The following is a 19,164-nucleotide window of genomic DNA, read 5'->3' on the forward strand; positions in this document are numbered from 1 at the left end:
AGAACAACATAGTGTACAATAACAGCATAGCAAACTGGGATCGAAACACGGGTCTTCTGCTCTCCTAGCAGACGCTCTTTCCCGAGATTGCCATTTCATCAGATGTGTGGGTTATCCGATCAAGTTAAAGACATGTTCGTATTAAATACATTGTAATAATCTTTATAATACGCCAGCATTCGTCATGTCGACATCACGGTTTAAAAGGGTCTACACGTGACAAAAGCCAATATTTCTTTATTACTTTTATTGTAGTATTTGATACAAAGTATTCATATCAGTGAAAGGTTTACACACGAAAATTCCAAAACAATTAATGAAAAAGATTAGGTAGGAACATTTCCAGTAATGCGACAAATACTAAGAGTTGTGCTTGACATACTTCACATCTGTTCACTGCTGTCTTTCTGTTAAACCCGTATGAACTATTTCCTTCCCCAATATTGTCGCAGCGCAGCAGCGCCCTGACTAAAAGTCAAGTGATCTTATAAAACATCTTCTCCTAGGAAACCTGACATACGTCTTCCCGCTATGATATCATATGAATGTTTTCAAGAGCCTCGAGTTTAATTTTCAGCATGGGCGCCATATTGTGATATAACATCAATGAAAATGACATGACAACAATCAGTATTTTTTTCGAGGAAGTTTTGTTTTCAAACAGAAGCTCTATGTTAAATCATGTTAACAAAATGCACATCCTTTTTTTAAAAATGTTGTATTTGCGCATGTAGTTTTTCTCCAAGACACTTCAGTAGCAAAAACTCACAAATCATGCAATATAATTCTATGCGTTTATCATTTTGTGATAATTTTGAAGATATCTAATTACCTTTAATTTCAAGTCATTATGTGATATTCAGGATGTTCAGCTGTATTCCAACAAAATAATTTGCTATCAGTTATACAACAGTGTTGAACTGCACTCAGTATTGTGTGGCCTAGAGTCGTCTCAACACAGGCGGTACTGGCGGTAACAGATGGACCCGACAATCTGCCAGGACTAGTACGATTTAGATTTGTCAACAAATGGTCGCTGAAAGTCGATAGAACACACACTGTTATTCAAATGCTCGACCACGCGACAAAACATATATCTAGAAAAATGCCACGTACTAGTATGTTCGATGGTAAATACATGTAACAATACCGGGAGGGGCCTCACACCGTCAATACGTCAAGAACAAATCTATAATTTCCGTCATTGTGCACATGAATCAGTATGCTGTAGCTTATGCACACGATTGCGATAGATCAATATGTATTGAGATATATCTTCAATAGAGACGTGTAACATCAGTTGGGAGCGACTTTGTGAATAGGACACAACTCTCTCTCTGTCCAGCGTGTCCACTTCAAACTTCAGACTACGTAAGGTAGGACTACCCTTGTATATTTATATACCAGTTCAACTTTTAAAAACTTATTCCAACTCTTAATACATATTTTGGATTATTTTTCAGAATGAAATATAACACGAGATATAAACATTTCATGATATCCCGCTCGAGTAATTTCGTTTTTATCAGTTATCACCATGTTTAAGTTATATCGTTTTTCCATATTTCATGTCATTACATTCGTATCAGCTTATCGTGTTTACATACGTTTGTTGCATACGTTGACTTCTTGATATAAACAATTTAAAAATGATGAAATAATAATCTGTTTTGTTGTATCTTGTAGTTGTAAACATGAACTCATTTATGTTCACATTTTCGTTAACTTTGACTTCATTTGATTATTAAGTAGTTTACAAGTTAAAAGGGAGATGGTTGGTAGTTAACATCTGTTATTTTGTTCGTAACGTTCAACGTTTACATAGTTACATTCTACTTATACCAGGGTGTCCTGCTTGCCTTATGTATCGTATAGTGAATTCACCCCTGTACCGGGAGTGCACTACTAAACGAAATGAAAAACATGCTATTTTGTCATATGACTATTGTTATATATAATATAATAGTTCAACCGTTGTCCTTAGAAAATCATTAAGTATCATACGTACCTGTATGTTGGAATTAGTACACCCGACAATAGTATATGTACATACACGTTCTTACTACTACTCGTCGCCTTAAGTATATGTACATAGTATTACTGTAATTGCAACACTTGCTGGATGTATTTGCTAGTGTTGGGAATTGGTTAAAATCACATAATTGATGATTGGTTCATTACAACCGATCAAGCATCGAAAATAATTGGTAAGCGTCATATATGAAATTTTCCTGGTTATTTTTGTTAATACACAAAAACATAAAGGAAAAACATGTAGTTCCTTGGGGTGTTTTTTTGCAATTGCACATCTTTAAAAGATGACTAGTATGTTAGGAACATACATTTCTTGGGGCCTTTAAGATAAATTCATTTGTGACTTGGAACGAGCTTGTAGAGCTCATAAAATGTAACAGAGAAAACCAACCATGTAAAAAATAGTGTTAATGCAAAAAGTGTTCCAGAATCGTTTGTGTTCGATTATGAGAAAACATGATCGATTGCTTGGTCGTTTAGTCACTGCGGCAAATCTTCGATTAATTTCAATTAATCGGACCACCACTAGTATATGCTTATGCATACCGTAATCACTATACTTGCAATAAGTATATGTACAGGCATGCTGTAATTACTGCTCAAGTCTCAGTATGGTTGCAATACTGCCGACGTCACTTAAAATGTGACTCCCTTATATATTAAAGTGGCACATAGGCTTTCGCTATTTTGAAGTCATCTACATTCAAGTAGGTATGGATGCTTCTACCCAATTTCGTCTACATGTACACCTTGAGAGAGAACATGCCTTCGTAATGTAGTAGTATTGGACCATTGTGTTCACCACAATTGACACAGTGTCCTTAGTCAATAGTCTGTTTCACTATCACAGTCTCACGTTGCCTTTTATGTCTCTAATCCTCGTCAGCTGGAGCGTCTACATCCATATCAAATTCAATGTAGGCGCACCCGTTGTAACCGGGTTCGTATGGCACAATAACTGAAATTATGTATTTCATTGGAAGCCGATATCATCACAATATTCCTTCTTGGCAGGCTTGTATCTGAATTAATGTCTATTTAATTGTAGGCCCACTTTGTCATGATATCTATTGTGGTAGGCATGCGAACTAAATAGTGCACATGTCAGTTTATTGCAGGCCTATTTTGTGGTAGGCATACCAACTAAATAGTGCACATGTCTGTTTATTGCAGGCCTATTTTGTGGTAGGCATACCAACTAAACAGTGCACATGTCTGTTTATTGCAGGCCTATTTTATGGTAGGCATACGAACTAAATAATGCACATGTCAGTTTATTGCAGGCCTATTTTGTGGTAGGCATACCAACTAAATAGTGCACATGTCTGTTTATTGCAGGCCTATTTTATGGTAGGCATACGAACTAAATAGTGCACATGTCTGTTTATTGTAGGCCTATTTTGTGGTAGGCATACGAACTAAATAATGCGCATGTCAGTCTATTGCAGGCCTATTTTGTGGTAGGCATACGAACTAAATAGTGCACATGTCTGTTTATTGTAGGCCTATTTTGTGGTAGGCATACGAACTAAATAATGCGCATGTCTGTTTATTGTAGGCCTATTTTGTGGTAGGCATACGAACTAAATAGTGCACATGTCTGTTTAAAGTAGGCTCGTTTTGTCATGATATCCCTTCATAGTAGGTATGCTAACTAAATAGTGCATATGGCTGTTTATTTTAGACACATTTTGTGGAGGGTATACTAACTAAAGAGTGTCTGTTTTAGGACCGTTTTGTCATGATGTCCCTTCGTGGTATGTATATTAACTAATTGCACTTAAGTGCACGTTTCTGTTATTGTAGGGCCATTTTCGTAGTAAGTATACTAACTAATTAGTGCACATGTATTATGGACTCATTTTGTCAGAATGTCAGAAGTAATGCCGCACTTAAACTTAAATTTATTATTATTATTATGGTGAAAGTCCATATTGTCAATGTGTTGAAAATCACCCTTTAAATTGGTTTGGACTTCTGATATAATCAAAATGAGTGAAAGCAGATTTTTTTCAGAACTTAACGAACAAAATCAAGTCTTGTTTAAGTCTTTGACTTAAGATGTGTTTTATCCTTATTTTACCCCACCCTCTCCATCGGAATCATATCATATCATATCATATCATGTCATATCATATCATATCATATCATATCATATCATATCATATCATATCATATCATATCATATCATATCATATCATATCATATATTATCGCTGATCGTAGTGAGAGTCCACACAGCAGAAGCATCGCCTAGCACGCAGTTGTGTTTGTAAAGTGAGAACATTCACGGATGTACCTGTGTAATCGGACCACCACTAGTATATGCTTATGCATACCGTAATCACTATACTTGCAATAAGTATATGTACAGGCATGCTGTAATTACTGCTCAAGTCTCAGTATGGTTGCAATACTGCCGACGTCACTTAAAATGTGACTCCCTTATATATTAAAGTGGCACATAGGCTTTCGCTATTTTGAAGTCATCTACATTCAAGTAGGTATGGATGCTTCTACCCAATTTCGTCTACATGTACACCTTGAGAGAGAACATGCCTTCGTAATGTAGTAGTATTGGACCATTGTGTTCACCACAATTGACACAGTGTCCTTAGTCAATAGTCTGTTTCACTATCACAGTCTCACGTTGCCTTTTATGTCTCTAATCCTCGTCAGCTGGAGCGTCTACATCCATATCAAATTCAATGTAGGCGCACCCGTTGTAACCGGGTTCGTATGGCACAATAACTGAAATTATGTATTTCATTGGAAGCCGATATCATCACAATATTCCTTCTTGGCAGGCTTGTATCTGAATTAATGTCTATTTAATTGTAGGCCCACTTTGTCATGATATCTATTGTGGTAGGCATGCGAACTAAATAGTGCACATGTCAGTTTATTGCAGGCCTATTTTGTGGTAGGCATACCAACTAAATAGTGCACATGTCTGTTTATTGCAGGCCTATTTTGTGGTAGGCATACCAACTAAACAGTGCACATGTCTGTTTATTGCAGGCCTATTTTATGGTAGGCATACGAACTAAATAATGCACATGTCAGTTTATTGCAGGCCTATTTTGTGGTAGGCATACCAACTAAATAGTGCACATGTCTGTTTATTGCAGGCCTATTTTATGGTAGGCATACGAACTAAATAATGCACATGTCTGTTTATTGTAGGCCTATTTTGTGGTAGGCATACGAACTAAATAATGCACATGTCAGTCTATTGCAGGCCTATTTTGTGGTAGGCATACGAACTAAATAGTGCACATGTCTGTTTATTGTAGGCCTATTTTGTGGTAGGCATACGAACTAAATAATGCGCATGTCTGTTTATTGTAGGCCTATTTTGTGGTAGGCATACGAACTAAATAGTGCACATGTCTGTTTAAAGTAGGCTCGTTTTGTCATGATATCCCTTCATAGTAGGTATGCTAACTAAATAGTGCATATGGCTGTTTATTTTAGACACATTTTGTGGAGGGTATACTAACTAAAGAGTGTCTGTTTTAGGACCGTTTTGTCATGATGTCCCTTCGTGGTATGTATATTAACTAATTGCACTTAAGTGCACGTTTCTGTTATTGTAGGGCCATTTTCGTAGTAAGTATACTAACTAATTGAGTGCACATGTATTATGGACTCATTTTGTCAGAATGTCAGAAGTAATGCCGCACTTAAACTTAAATTTATTATTATTATTATGGTGAAAGTCCATATTGTCAATGTGTTGAAAATCACCCTTTAAATTGGTTTGGACTTCTGATATAATCAAAATGAGTGAAAGCAGATTTTTTTCTGAACTTAACGAACAAAATCAAGTCTTGTTTAAGTCTTTGACTTAAGATGTGTTTTATCCTTATTTTACCCCACCCTCTCCATCGGAATCATATCATATCATATCATATCATGTCATATCATATCATATCATATCATATCATATCATATCATATCATATCATATCATATCATATCATATCATATCATATCATATTATCGCTGATCGTAGTGAGAGTCCACACAGCAGAAGCATCGCCTAGCACGCAGTTGTGTTTGTAAAGTGAGAACATTCACGGATGTACCTGTGTTGTAGCGAGTCACACCTGTGGCAACAGTGTCGGAGTCAGCTGTTGAGAGGTGACCTGATCGATCGAACATTTTCAATAGATTTTCGAATTGTTAAGTGCTACATTTTGAATAAATTAGTTTTACTTCGATTACTGTTCCCAATCCATCCTCATTTTGATGTGATAATTACAAGATGTCGACTTATGATTTATGGCTAGTGTCAGAGTATCAAAAGCAGGACCATATCGCGACACAAGCGTCGGTGGGTGGGTGTGGTGTACCTAGAAATTCGAGATATAACAAACGGTGTCGTGCCGGGAAGGCTAAAATTTATTTTTCAGATGTCCCGGGAAGGCTAAAATGTATATTTCGGAATTCCCGGGAGAACTTATTTCCAAGGCAGTAGGGGAGTACCGCCAAAGCTAAAGATACGGTGCCGGGAACAGCAGAAATGGGCTTCACATATTGTACCCATGTGGGGAATCGAACGCGGGAATGCCTAAACCACTCGGCCATCCCACCGCTACTCGCGATACAAGAGTGTACATAAATGAACCTAAAGAGGTTCAAGTGTAGATTAAATTCTTGCTCCTGCGATTCTTTTTATTGTCCTTTTCACGTTCTTATTGTCACTGACTCATGTACACAAACTCAGTCACTTACGGAGTCATGTGTCACAGCGTCACTGTTTACGCTGCCTTTGCCCCATATATTAGACATGACCATAAAGTATGTGTCATTATACTTCCACCAGTTATTGCGTCGTCAGTGTTGCACGTACGAATATGGTGCCCCGCCCCGTTTGTTCAGTCACTTCACGTTTTGATTGTTAACTGGGTGTCAGCTCGTCATTCGGATTAGATTCAATGTGTGAATCCCAGGCACGGTGTCCTCTACATGATCATGTTGGGACATAGACACACGCGGAATAAAATAACAGTCTCTCGCTCGGACAGTATATCCGTGCATACTGCCTTGCTGTGTAACCTATGTGACAAATATGCTGCCTTGTTGAAGAGTCCCATACCGCATATGTTGCCTTGTGTATATAACCAATGTCATCCCTTTTAGGTTTATACTTACAGGTTTCTATAAAACCTCGTATACATAGTCATACATCTCCTTGCTACCAACTGCTATATATGTTTCCGTTAGATATATTACCACATTATATACTCGGCTAATTACAACCTCGTTATAATGTTACTGTTAGGTAATATAACCTTGTGTACATAGCCTTCACTTCATTCATCTGGCTACTGCCTCGATATACAGCCACCGTTACTTATATAACCTCATCTTATAGAGGCATTACTTCACTCAACCAACTTCTGGGTCACTTATATAGTCACTGGGTCACTGTTTCGTGTATAACATCATTTAGATATTTATTACCTCAGACAGTCAAGTACTGGATCACATATATAGTCACTGTTACGTATGTAACCTCGTTTATATAATCATTACCTCAGACAGTCAAGTACTGGATCACATATATAGCCCCCGTTACGTAGGTAACCTCGTTTATATAATTATTACCTCACACAGTCAAGTACTGGATCACATATATAGCCCATGTTACGAAGATAACCTCGTTTATATAATCATTACCTCAGACAGTCAAGTACTGGATCACATACATAATCACTGTTACGAAGGTACGAAGGTAACCTCGTTTATATAATTATTACCTCAGACAGTCAAGTACTGCATCATATATATAGCCCCTGTTATGTAGGTAATCTCGTTTATATAATCATTACCTCAGACAGTCAAGTACTGGATCACATATATAGTCACTGTTACGAAGGTAACCTCGTTTATATAATCATTACCTCAGACAGTCAAGTACTGGATCACATATATAGCCCCTGTTACGTAGGTAACCTCGTTTATATAATCATTACCTCAGACAGTCAAGTACTGCATCATATATATAGCCCCTGTTATGTAGGTAATCTCGTTTATATAATCATTACCTCAGACAGTCAAGTACTGGATCACATATATAGTCACTGTTACGAAGGTAACCTCGTTTATATAATCATTACCTCAGACAGTCAAGTACTGGATCACATATATAGCCCCTGTTACGTAGGTAACCTCGTTTATATAATCATTACCTCAGACAGTCAAGTACTGGATCACATATATAGCCCCTGTTACGTAGGTTACTATATAATCCCTGTTACGTAGGTAATCTCGTTTATATAATTATTACCTCAGATAATCAACTATTGGATCACATATATAGCCCCTGTTATGTAGGTAATCTCGTTTATATAATCATTACCTCAGATAATCAACTATTGGATCACATATTTAGCCCCTGTTACGTAGGTAATCTCGTTTATATAATTATTACCTCAGATAATCAACTATTGGATCACATATATAGCCCCTGTTATGTAGGTAATCTCGTTTATATAATTATTACCTCAGACAGTCAAGTACTGGATCAAATATATAGTCACTGTTACGAAGGTAACCTCGTTTATATAATCATTACCTCTGACAGTCAAGTACTGGATCACATATATAGCCTCTGTTACATAGGTAATCTCGTTTATATAATCATTACCTCAGACAGTCAAGTACTGGATCACATATATAGCCTCTGTTACGTAGGTAATCTCGTTAATATATTTATTACCTCAGACAGTCAAGTACTGGATCACATATATAGTCACTGTTACGTATGTAACCTCGTTTATATATTTATTACCTGAGACAGTCAAGTACTGGGTCACATATATAGTCACTGTTACGCATATGACTTCGCACATATAATCATTACGACACGCAGTTAGTTACCGCCATGCTGTACAGGCACCGTAACGTACATAACATCGTTATGGCAAGTACCTCACTCGATATTACTGTCTCGTTATGTAGTCGTTGTTACGTATATAACCAGGTTTACATAGTCACTCGGGCAGCTTTTGTCTCGTCGTAAGTCACTGTCATGTATATAACCTCATTTACATATGAGTCAATACTTAAGTGGATCAATATTACCTCACGTATATGGTCTCTGCTGCATATGTAACCTTGATTATATAGTCAGTACTTAACTTGGTTACTCTGTGGTTAGAGGCGGTGGGGTAGCCTAGTGGTTAAAGCGTTCGCTCGTCACACCGAAGACCCGGATTCGATTCCCCACATGGGTACAATGTGTAAAGCCCATTTCTGGTGTCCCCTGCCATGATATTGCTGAAATATTGCTAAAAAGGCATATAAACTAAACTATATAACTAAACTCACGCACTACTCTGTCATTATATAGTCAATCTAACGTTTTTAACGTCACTTATATATTCGTTTCTTCATTCACACATTTACTGTCCCACTTAATAGTCACTGTTGCACATATACCCTGGGCTATACAATCATTACTTCACTGAGACAATCACTGTCTCATTACATTGTTAACATTGTCCCCTCTGGGCGAGATCTGTTCTCGTCTTTATCATCACACTGACTCTTTTATACATACATTTTGACGCGATGACAAGAAGAGTGGATGAAAGGAAGCTCACATGACCCGGAAGTAAACATATGATTCACTGAGGTCATGCTCATATAGAGTAATCTCCAACATCCGTCATCAGGTGATAAAGGTTACGAAAGTCACCCTATCTCTGTGTAACGTATGATAACGAGATTCTAACTGTACACGCCCGTAAACTCTTTGTCGCTGCCGTTGAAAACGCTTCACCGCAGTGTTAATTCTCAGCATAAATTATTTGACCGTTGAGGCAATCTTTTTCCATGACTTCAGTGGTTCAGAAAAACCCATACATTTTGGGATGACAATCAGCATCGTTCCTGTTCACGCTATCGTCACCAGGATCACACCAGGCAATAATTTTCATTCACACAGGGCGTGTGCTGTCGCCTCGTTAATTTTCATAGAGCAAATAAACTTTTTAGCACACGAGTTGGTAAAGTTTATATCCAACATGTGTCAGATCAGTGGGAGAATTGTTGTATCATGCTGCTTTTTTTCTCAGTTTAAATCATGCATGATTTTAATGTAAGATTAAGGCCTGATACCCAAATTTATATACGGTGTTTTGATAATGTTTTAAGCCATGGATTATTTACTTACACGTTACAAAGCACATTAAGGTTTGCTATGTTTCCGATAGCGTTTTTTATTTTTACTCCCTTCTGTCCAGCCTATATTTTGTATTTTTACCCAAAAACTCCCCAAAAACCCCAAAACAACTTAAAACAACACCCCCCATCACCCCAACCCCCAAAAATAAAAAAACAACAACAAACAAACAACAAAACAAAAAACAAAAAAAAACAAAACAAAAACAAAACGTTTCCTGCAAATGCAGCTTTCTGAGACCCCGATTTGTATCTGTTTCGTGTCAGCTACCCCAAGTATGTAACACAACAGAGGTATACATGGCTGGTTAACGAACTGCGGGACGTATCATTTCTTGTGCATCATTCACAGAACTATTGTTTGTTTGTTGTTGAACTCTGTACTCTGCAACATTCCATCAATATGACAACAGCATGCAAATAATCGAGTCTGGACTAGACAACCCAGTGATTGATTTCACGAGTATCGATCAGCGCAGTCGGGATACCATGACGTGTATCAACTAAGTCAATGAACCTAATTACCTGGTCGGGTTTGTCATCTGTTACGGCAAGCAAAGGCAGTTGTAAGTTTTGCAGCCGGTTGTGAACTTCAAATGAAACTTTATTGCCCGGTCATGTTTTTGCAGCCCCTGGCACAGCTTGCGTGTTGGGACTACGATTGTTGTAAACATGACAAATCAGATTTGTCATAAACAGGTAATAAATTCATATAGAAACAGTAGCATTTATCGTTTATTCAATGCAGTAATCGTTAATTGGAAACACATGGCATATTAGGAAAGACGTATGTGTGATTCTTTCGCCATGCTGACGTTTCAATAACACAAGATGTCTACACGGTTATTGCCTATCAATATGCATTATGAGAGAGAATAGGCAATTTGAAAAAAGTCAGCTTTCTGGTATATTAATGTAACGACTTTTGACGTCTTTGACGTTTATATATTCACGCCATTGACGTGGTATGGTTTGATGTTTGTTGTAGAAGTAATGTATTTTTTTCCTTCCGGAAATCTAGTTTTCGAACTAACATTAGTTCTTGTTGTAGTGAGTAGTGAGTGAGTTTAGTTTTACGCCGCGTTTAGCATTATTCCAGCAATATCACGGCGGGAGACACCAGAAATGGGCATCACAGATTTTTTTGATTTTTTATTTATTGTGATAGCAAGTGATACAATATTCATACAGTTGGATAATACACACGACACATATATTCAAGCTGCGGGATAAATGAGAGACGACATGATTTATGGGTGTATGAATAAAGTACAAAGAAAGAGGTATAGGGATGTAGGAAAGTAAGAAAATAGAGGAGAGAAAGGGTGGTATTATCAAGCATTGGTTTGCGTCCATCTATATTAGTATAGGGGCCCATTCTTCGGCAAATTTGGTCTTGGCTCCAGAAATGAATTTCTCTATGTTGTGATTATATTTTATTAGCGGTAATAATTGGGTAAATATGGGAATAGTCTTATTGTAATGACAATTTTGAATGTAACGCTTGGTTATTATGAAAAGGTGGTTTTCAAGGATACTCAACTTTAAATCGCCAAGAAGGAAATTATTCATATTTAAGTCTAATTTTGATTTGGTGCTACTTTCATACCAAAATTTGAACTCATGTATCATAGTTTGAACTTTTCGACAGGGAAAAATAAATGTTCTAGTATTTCACTCTCTGATTGGTAAAATGTACAAAGATTATCCTCTATCAGTCCTATTTTATAAAGAAATGATTTTGATGGTATGATACGATGGATGAGTGTATATTGGAAGTTCCGTGTCTTGATGTCCTCAACACAACTTTGTATTATATTAAAACATTGGGACAGGTAAGTTCCATTTAGAAGTAAGATCTTGAAGAGAACAAATACCCTCATCATTACGAATCAGTTTATAGATAAATTTACAATCTAGTGATGAGATAATGTCCCTGAGAATCGGACAATTAATAACCTGGTTATCGTTTGATAATTTAATCCATGTGTTGGGTATAAAACGTATCAGTCTGAAATAAGAAATGAAATTATCATTTAGTCTGAAGTCGTGTCTCAATACATTGAATTTTCTTTAAGTGTTCTGAATCACTCATTAGGTCCCGAATATATCTAATTCCACACTGATACCATTTGATGTATAGTTTAAAATCTTTATAAGGAACAAAACTCATGAAGGGAAGATTTCTGAATTCGTCAATATTCCTAATCTCTGAAATTTGCAATTTGTTATAAATAGTTAAAATATCTTTCCCAAAATCGTTCTTAATGTCTTTAATTAGCTTTTTAATCGATGCTTTGGGAATTTCAGGATGTCGATATTTTCTAAGTTTACCATGGAACATCGTGCCAAGTGCTGCCATGAACCATCATTTTGGCAGGCGTTTTATCCACTTCAATTTCAAGTATTTACAAAAAGCTTCAACATCAACCATGCCAAGACCTCCTTCTGAATGATCATTCATCAACATTCTTCCTTTAATTTTATCTCGTTTTCCCTTCCAAATAAACTTAAACAAGATTGAGTTTAGCGATTTAAAGAAGGTTTTATCCGGCAGTGGAAGGGCTGAAAATAGATGTGTAAAAAAAGGGATTATTTGTGATTTAATAATCGTTATTTTGCCATTTAATGTTAGCAATCTTTTTGACCAGGAAAAACAGATCTGTCTTGCTTTATCAATTTGTTTATCAAAATTCAAGGAAACCATTTGTCTGTCGAAATATTTATCCCTAAAATTTTAAAGGTTCTTTTGACCATTGCTTCACACATTGTACCCATGTGGGGAATCGAATCCGGCTCTCTAGCGTGACGAGCTAACTCTTTAACCATTAGGCTGACCCGCCGCCCTCGTGTTGTAAAACAAGGTTAGAAGTCGGATGGGTTTTTCCCCAGCATAACAGTTACGTAAGATTTTCACTTTATGTACCTTAACAAGTACCGACTCTGCCAGCGGTCACCCATTGGAGCAGATATTGTTGCACAATAATATTTCACCGAACGTAAGATGAATTCTGTAAGTTACATGTATCAGCACACACACACCTACGCACGCACGAGCGCACACACGATGTTGCATTTCTGTGCCTATAACGAATTGATAACGAAATGAAGACATCATAATACTATGGTATTGAAATATTCGAATCGCATTTAGAAAGTGATGCAGATAATAGGGGCAATATATCGATGTCAACTTCTGTAATAAGAGGAGCACGACATATCGTTTCTTATTCCTTCATCAATCACCCGATGAAGACGGAAGAATATACTCTGAAACGTCGTGTTCCTCATAACACAGAAGTTGACGTCCATACAATGTCCCCCTTTATCATGATATCTGCATATAAGAAAGGAGCTCCTGACAAAGAACCGCCTGATAGTATCACGACGGTCTGTTTATAGTCCCGAAGGTATCCTATCCTCCATCCGGTTGAGACCGGTCATATCACATGGGTCACCTTCCATCGTGCTGTCATCTGCATGTCAAATTCATATTTAAAGGAACAAAACATGCCTGAATTTTAAATGTTCATAAATGCATATTTTCCTGGTGATACAGACAGACCATGAGTGACAAGTGTTAAATGACGAGGCCTCACAATGACGCATACATGCATGTAAGGAGTGGACGAAGACAACACAAGTAAGGTGGTTGGTTTGTTGGAGTATTCTGACTATGTGGCGGCGGTCTGTAAATAATCCAGTCTGGACCAGACAATCCAGTGATCAACAACATGAGTATAGATCTATGCAATCGGGATACGATGATATGTGTCAACCAAGTCAGCCAGCGAGACTGACCACCTGATCCCGTTAGTCGCCTCTTACGACAAGCATGGGTTACTGAAGACCAATTCTAACCCGGATGTTCACGAGCACACAACAGCTGGGGGTTCGGATATATTGGGGTATGGGATAGAGGGAGGAGGAGGTTATAGTTAACGCCACGTCACCAGTTGTATTTTGATTGGGACAAATACATAATTATCCTTTTACTTCTTTGCCAAATAATGAAAACAAAACAAAATGTACTCGTACTTGAATCTATAACAGTTTGTGCAGTTCTCTGTATTCCGACACTCCCATCCCCCCATTACATTTACCATGTCAGCTGTCCAATACTACAGACCATATGCGAAGGTAACACCCATATATCTTTCTCACATGTACTTTACAGCGATATAATAAATACAATGTACACCCTACACATCTACAGTGACATTTGGAAAATCGAAGTCAAACAGAAACTATTTGAAAAGCGGCCATGTTTATGCTGATGTAAAAACACGTGACTCTCAGTACCACCTTCTATTTTTTGGCCTACTTCTTCCTTGCTATCATTACGGAAACGTTTCTCCTTAGAACGTTCACGGGACGATGGTTAAAGCGTTTGTTCGTCATGTGTACAATGTGTAAAGACCAGTTCAGGTGTGCCTCGCCTTGATATTGCTGGAGTATTGCTTAATGCGGCGTAAAACCACTCTCACTCCGAAAACAACACTTCCGTCTGGTGTATGTACTCATGCTTAAATCTATAACAGCTTGTGCAGGTCTCTGTTTTAATAGTGATTCATAAACGGGGTCGGGGTCGTGCTAATGACACTATTTTTGTCAGAGATATTTTATGATTAGGGAATATTGTAAGGAACGAATAATGAAATAGGGGGTGATGTAACGGTTCACTGCCATTTAGGGTTGCATTTAGTCTTTTAATGTGAACTAATTGTGTCTGGTTAAGTCGACGAAATGACTACGACGTACGAAGTGGGTACAATCTGTGCCCATTATTTTTAAATAGTCTTGATAGCAATGAGGTCTTGCTAACTTACTTGTCATACAGTGTATGCATGTATAAAGTTTGTGAACAGCTGACATTCCCAAGCTGTAGTGATTTGCAAACACCTGACCCGCTGAGGCAGAAACGGAATCCTTCTGTATTGACAATTCCTTCAACAGAATTCATTAGACAAACACATACGAAGGAGAGTCTGATGTTAGTCAATATGATGTCAGGAAAAGATGATTATCATCACTTTTGTCGATTTTCTTCACCGACGGAAAAAAATGTTTAACTAGCAGAAAAAAAAGCACCTTGCTCGATTTAACATTACCTCAATTTGCCCTTGTATGGAAACTTGTATGGGTAACATAATAGGTTGATGTTTTTTAATAAAATGTCTGGGTGGCATGCAATAGGTGCCTGCTTATCTATGCACGGTGTGTGATGGCGGTGGTACCGTTGGTCAGTTGGTCTCTTGTACTGACGTTATGCATTGTGTCGAACATATCAGTTCATGGTCGAGTGTGTGAGGACGGTTTGCTTTTATTTCTATTTTATTTTCAAGATGAATTTGGGTGGAGGGGTCGGGGGTTTGGGGTTACAGGTTGGGGGATTCGGTGAGAAAAGTAATTCAGAGTTATGCCATGGCGAAGTATTTTCACAAGGGGGAAATGGAGAAATGAAACGAATGTTTGTTTTTGTGACAAAACTCACTGGTACGTAAACCGGAATTTTGGATGCTGCACAGCAAAGAAGTACCACCACATCCTGCATCGCAAAATATAATCAACGTGATTCACTAGAAGATGACAAACCAATTATGTTTGATATGTCAGTGAGTGCATTATGAATTGTTCCTCCAATCCCTGGTTAAACCTCGCCCATTGGTGTGAATGTATTTGAAGTACAACTGCTGCCGCCAGACAGGTGCCAGGTGTCATTATCAGTTGTGCCATATTACCAGAGCAAAGTGGCAATATCTGATAGAAGCACAGCAGAGTGGCAATATCTGCGATCAGCACAGATGATTGGCAGCTTCTGATATTACAATTTTCAGAGTGACAACGTCTGATGCATCAAATTCCGTACATCCCAGTAATGATTGATGATGACAACCAGTTGCCTACACTCTTGAATTCAAATGTGTATAGTTTAGGATAAGGAATATTCACCTTTAAGTGTTGAAAATTAAACTTCCGACATAATTCAGACATAATTCTCCTCCCTGTATATTTATCCTTCTTCGAATATTATGAATTTTTTGTGTGTGTCTTTCAATTGTTTACAAATAATATTCACAATTGTCTCATAGTTTTGTCGATATATCACTTTGGACTACACTACAGTGATTCACATTTTCATCACGTTACATACCTGTGTTATCAATTAGTACATTTTAGATCGTAAAATCATACATTTACGTATTTTGTTCTTTCATACACAATCTTGGAACAGGGTGTATTTTGACTCAAAAGGTGGAGGAGGTCACGAGCCACTCTGAAGCACTTTTGTGGTGTCTTGAAACATATTTTTGGGGGTCATAAATGTGTCATCCCGCATGCCTAATGAAAGGTCTATTCATAAGTTTTAAAATATATAATTTGCCCTTTCCTGATATATACATATCTCGCATTTACATTTTATGTCATAATGTGATTTTCTCTGAGTGTATGTCAGTTGAAACCGTTTCTATTTCAATAAGTGGTGGTTGCCCCTTGAACTAATGGCAACCATATATATGTCATACCTTGGTGGTATTAAGAGGGGATCAAATGGAACTGTGGTTAGGCTCGGTGACATGATAGTTTGTTATCTCAAAGCATGGCCCAATCATCATAATATCAATCACTGGTTTCTCTTGTCCAAACGCAGATATTTACCGCCTGTCGGAAAATTCTGGAACACAGTGAACAACCATAAAGAACTATCTTAATAACATGCTTGTTCTTATAATACAGATTGTATTCCTAAAAACCACAGATGCGTGTGCAGTAAATCTCCATTGTGTCGAGCTGTAATGTGTCAAACTGACGGTTGTCTCGAAGTAAAAGCATCCCTGTGTATTCCTTATTTCATCATTTTCTGTTGGAATCGAACTTCGAATAACTAAGTATAAGTATTTTAAGTATTTACATGTCCCTTCAGCTTCGACACACCGATGTTTGATTGTATGTATTTCTGATAATCTTGTTTAAATGATAATTAAGTTGTGGATAATTCTCTGCAATATCTTAATGATGCTTCAATGCATCTAGTTGTTTCTATTGCACACGTAATTGTGTAAAATAAATGCTCAATTATCAGGGCGTTGGGGAGTAGGCCTGTTAACAGCTGTTGAAGTATCGACACTACGTAGTGTGAGTCACACAACCCTTTGTGAAAGTTATTGATGACTGGTATTACTGTATGTACAATAAAACTATACTAAAGGCAACTAGATTTTCAATCAATCTCTTCTTAGGTGTGTCAAGTATGATTGTAAACTGTGTTACGCGAATTGTCGATCAATAGCACAACATGTGCGGTCCGCATGTTCACGTAGATGGAATAAGCAAATGTACTGGGGATGAATTATAGTGGACTATTACAACAAGTTTATGTTTATTTCGCATATTGTTACCACATACTTTATTACAAAGCCAATCATAGTGACAGTAAGGGCGTGTTGTTTAAGCGTACCATCATTATTACTTATTAATCTGAATGGCTTGCTACCATTTAAAAAAATAATACCCAAATGTAAAAAAATTCGGATAATTTTTACGACTATATAATTACAAGCATCATACAATTTATAGAAACCCATCTAAATAAGGTATAACCATTCCATATAATTACAAGCATCTCACGTTTAGCCAACATCAAAGGCAAAGTCTGAGCTTTGAGGATTCATTGACTTACTGTTGCATTATTGTTGGTACATGAACTGCCGGTCTAAAGAAAGTATACATCTTGGTTACAAGGTTGCTTAGAACAGCAACATTTAATAATCGATGGTGAAAATGAACAACAAGAATAGGTTGTTCGATGGTGGTGAATTTGATGCGAATATCAGTGGTGTGTGTTGGACCTTAAAATTGCAGCGTTTCGACGACTGTTTTAACTCGAACGTTTTGATAACGTTTGTAATTGTTTTGGTGAAATCCCATTTTTTATACGTGTATATTCCTTCGCACAGCAGTTTATATAATCTTGGGTCCCGATCCACAAAATGTTCGTAGCGCACAACATTCGTAAGCCTATTATAAAATCTAGAGTTACGATAGGTCGTAACGTTACGAACGGTTCGTCTATCCGGACCCTGGACGTAAACGTATGTCAGAATTGTCTGTTGAATTGCCCATTGGTGCCGTTAACATGGTGATGTTTAAATTTTCTCTAATATATTAATCACATTATAACACTGAACATAGGATCAGTGAACAACGTACCAACACGTCTACCATGTGTCATCACCCATCCTCTTCGTAAGTATGACACCTTATATACACAAAAAATTGATTTCCAATGACACGTCAGCAAAATATCTACAAAATATGCTTCAACGAACAAATTGATTTTTGCAACTTGTGGCCGACATTTGCGAAGGGCGGAGGTGTGACTTGCGATCGTGTGATCCCTGAACATGATTAATCACATCTCTATTTCCAAACTCCATCCTCACGACCCTCGTTCGCCTCTATTTGTTCTTCTCACATGGAACGTGCTTCGCCCAAATCAACACAATTATATTCGATTTTCATTTAAAATATCCAGTTTTTGGCACGATTGACCCTGAGTTATTGTGATGCAATGCTTTTTTATTTTGAACATCGATGTTTTGGAATGATGATCAGTTTCAAGGACCAGGCGAAAATTGTTGTAATCTGACAGTGAAACTGGTGTGGAAATAGTGAATATGATGAACACACAATACCTCATAGAAAGTGGTCGAATGTGGTAATGTCATATATGTTTGGAATTACACTTTCTTGTAACGTTTAGATTCTGTAACTATTTTGGGTTGAATCCCATCCGGGATTGAACCTACATTGTCAGGGTGAGGCCCCAAATCGCCAGCACAAAGAGTCAGCGATCTAACTCACTCAGCCCACGGAGCTTTTTGTTGCCTTGATGTGCAGTACTTGGGTAGCCTTGATATCCGCGGAAAGAGGTC

At 37.5% G+C, this 19,164-nt stretch overlaps 1 protein-coding gene across 1 annotated transcript in view; it reads left to right on the plus strand.

Moving 5' to 3' along the window:
• The first annotated feature begins 1,188 nt into the window (after positions 1-1,188).
• Positions 1,189-19,164, plus strand: part of LOC124282908 (EGF-like domain-containing protein 2) — a 32,429-nt gene continuing 14,453 nt past the window's right edge. The window contains exon 1 of the mRNA XM_046718957.1: positions 1,189-1,376. The gene's annotated coding sequence lies outside the window, so the exon portion shown is untranslated. The remainder of the gene's footprint in view (positions 1,377-19,164) is intronic.

The sequence above is a fragment of the Haliotis rubra genome, unplaced genomic scaffold, assembly GCF_003918875.1.
Source record: "Haliotis rubra isolate DU_JTF1 unplaced genomic scaffold, ASM391887v1 Scf306, whole genome shotgun sequence".
Lineage (NCBI taxonomy): Eukaryota > Metazoa > Mollusca > Gastropoda > Lepetellida > Haliotidae > Haliotis > Haliotis rubra.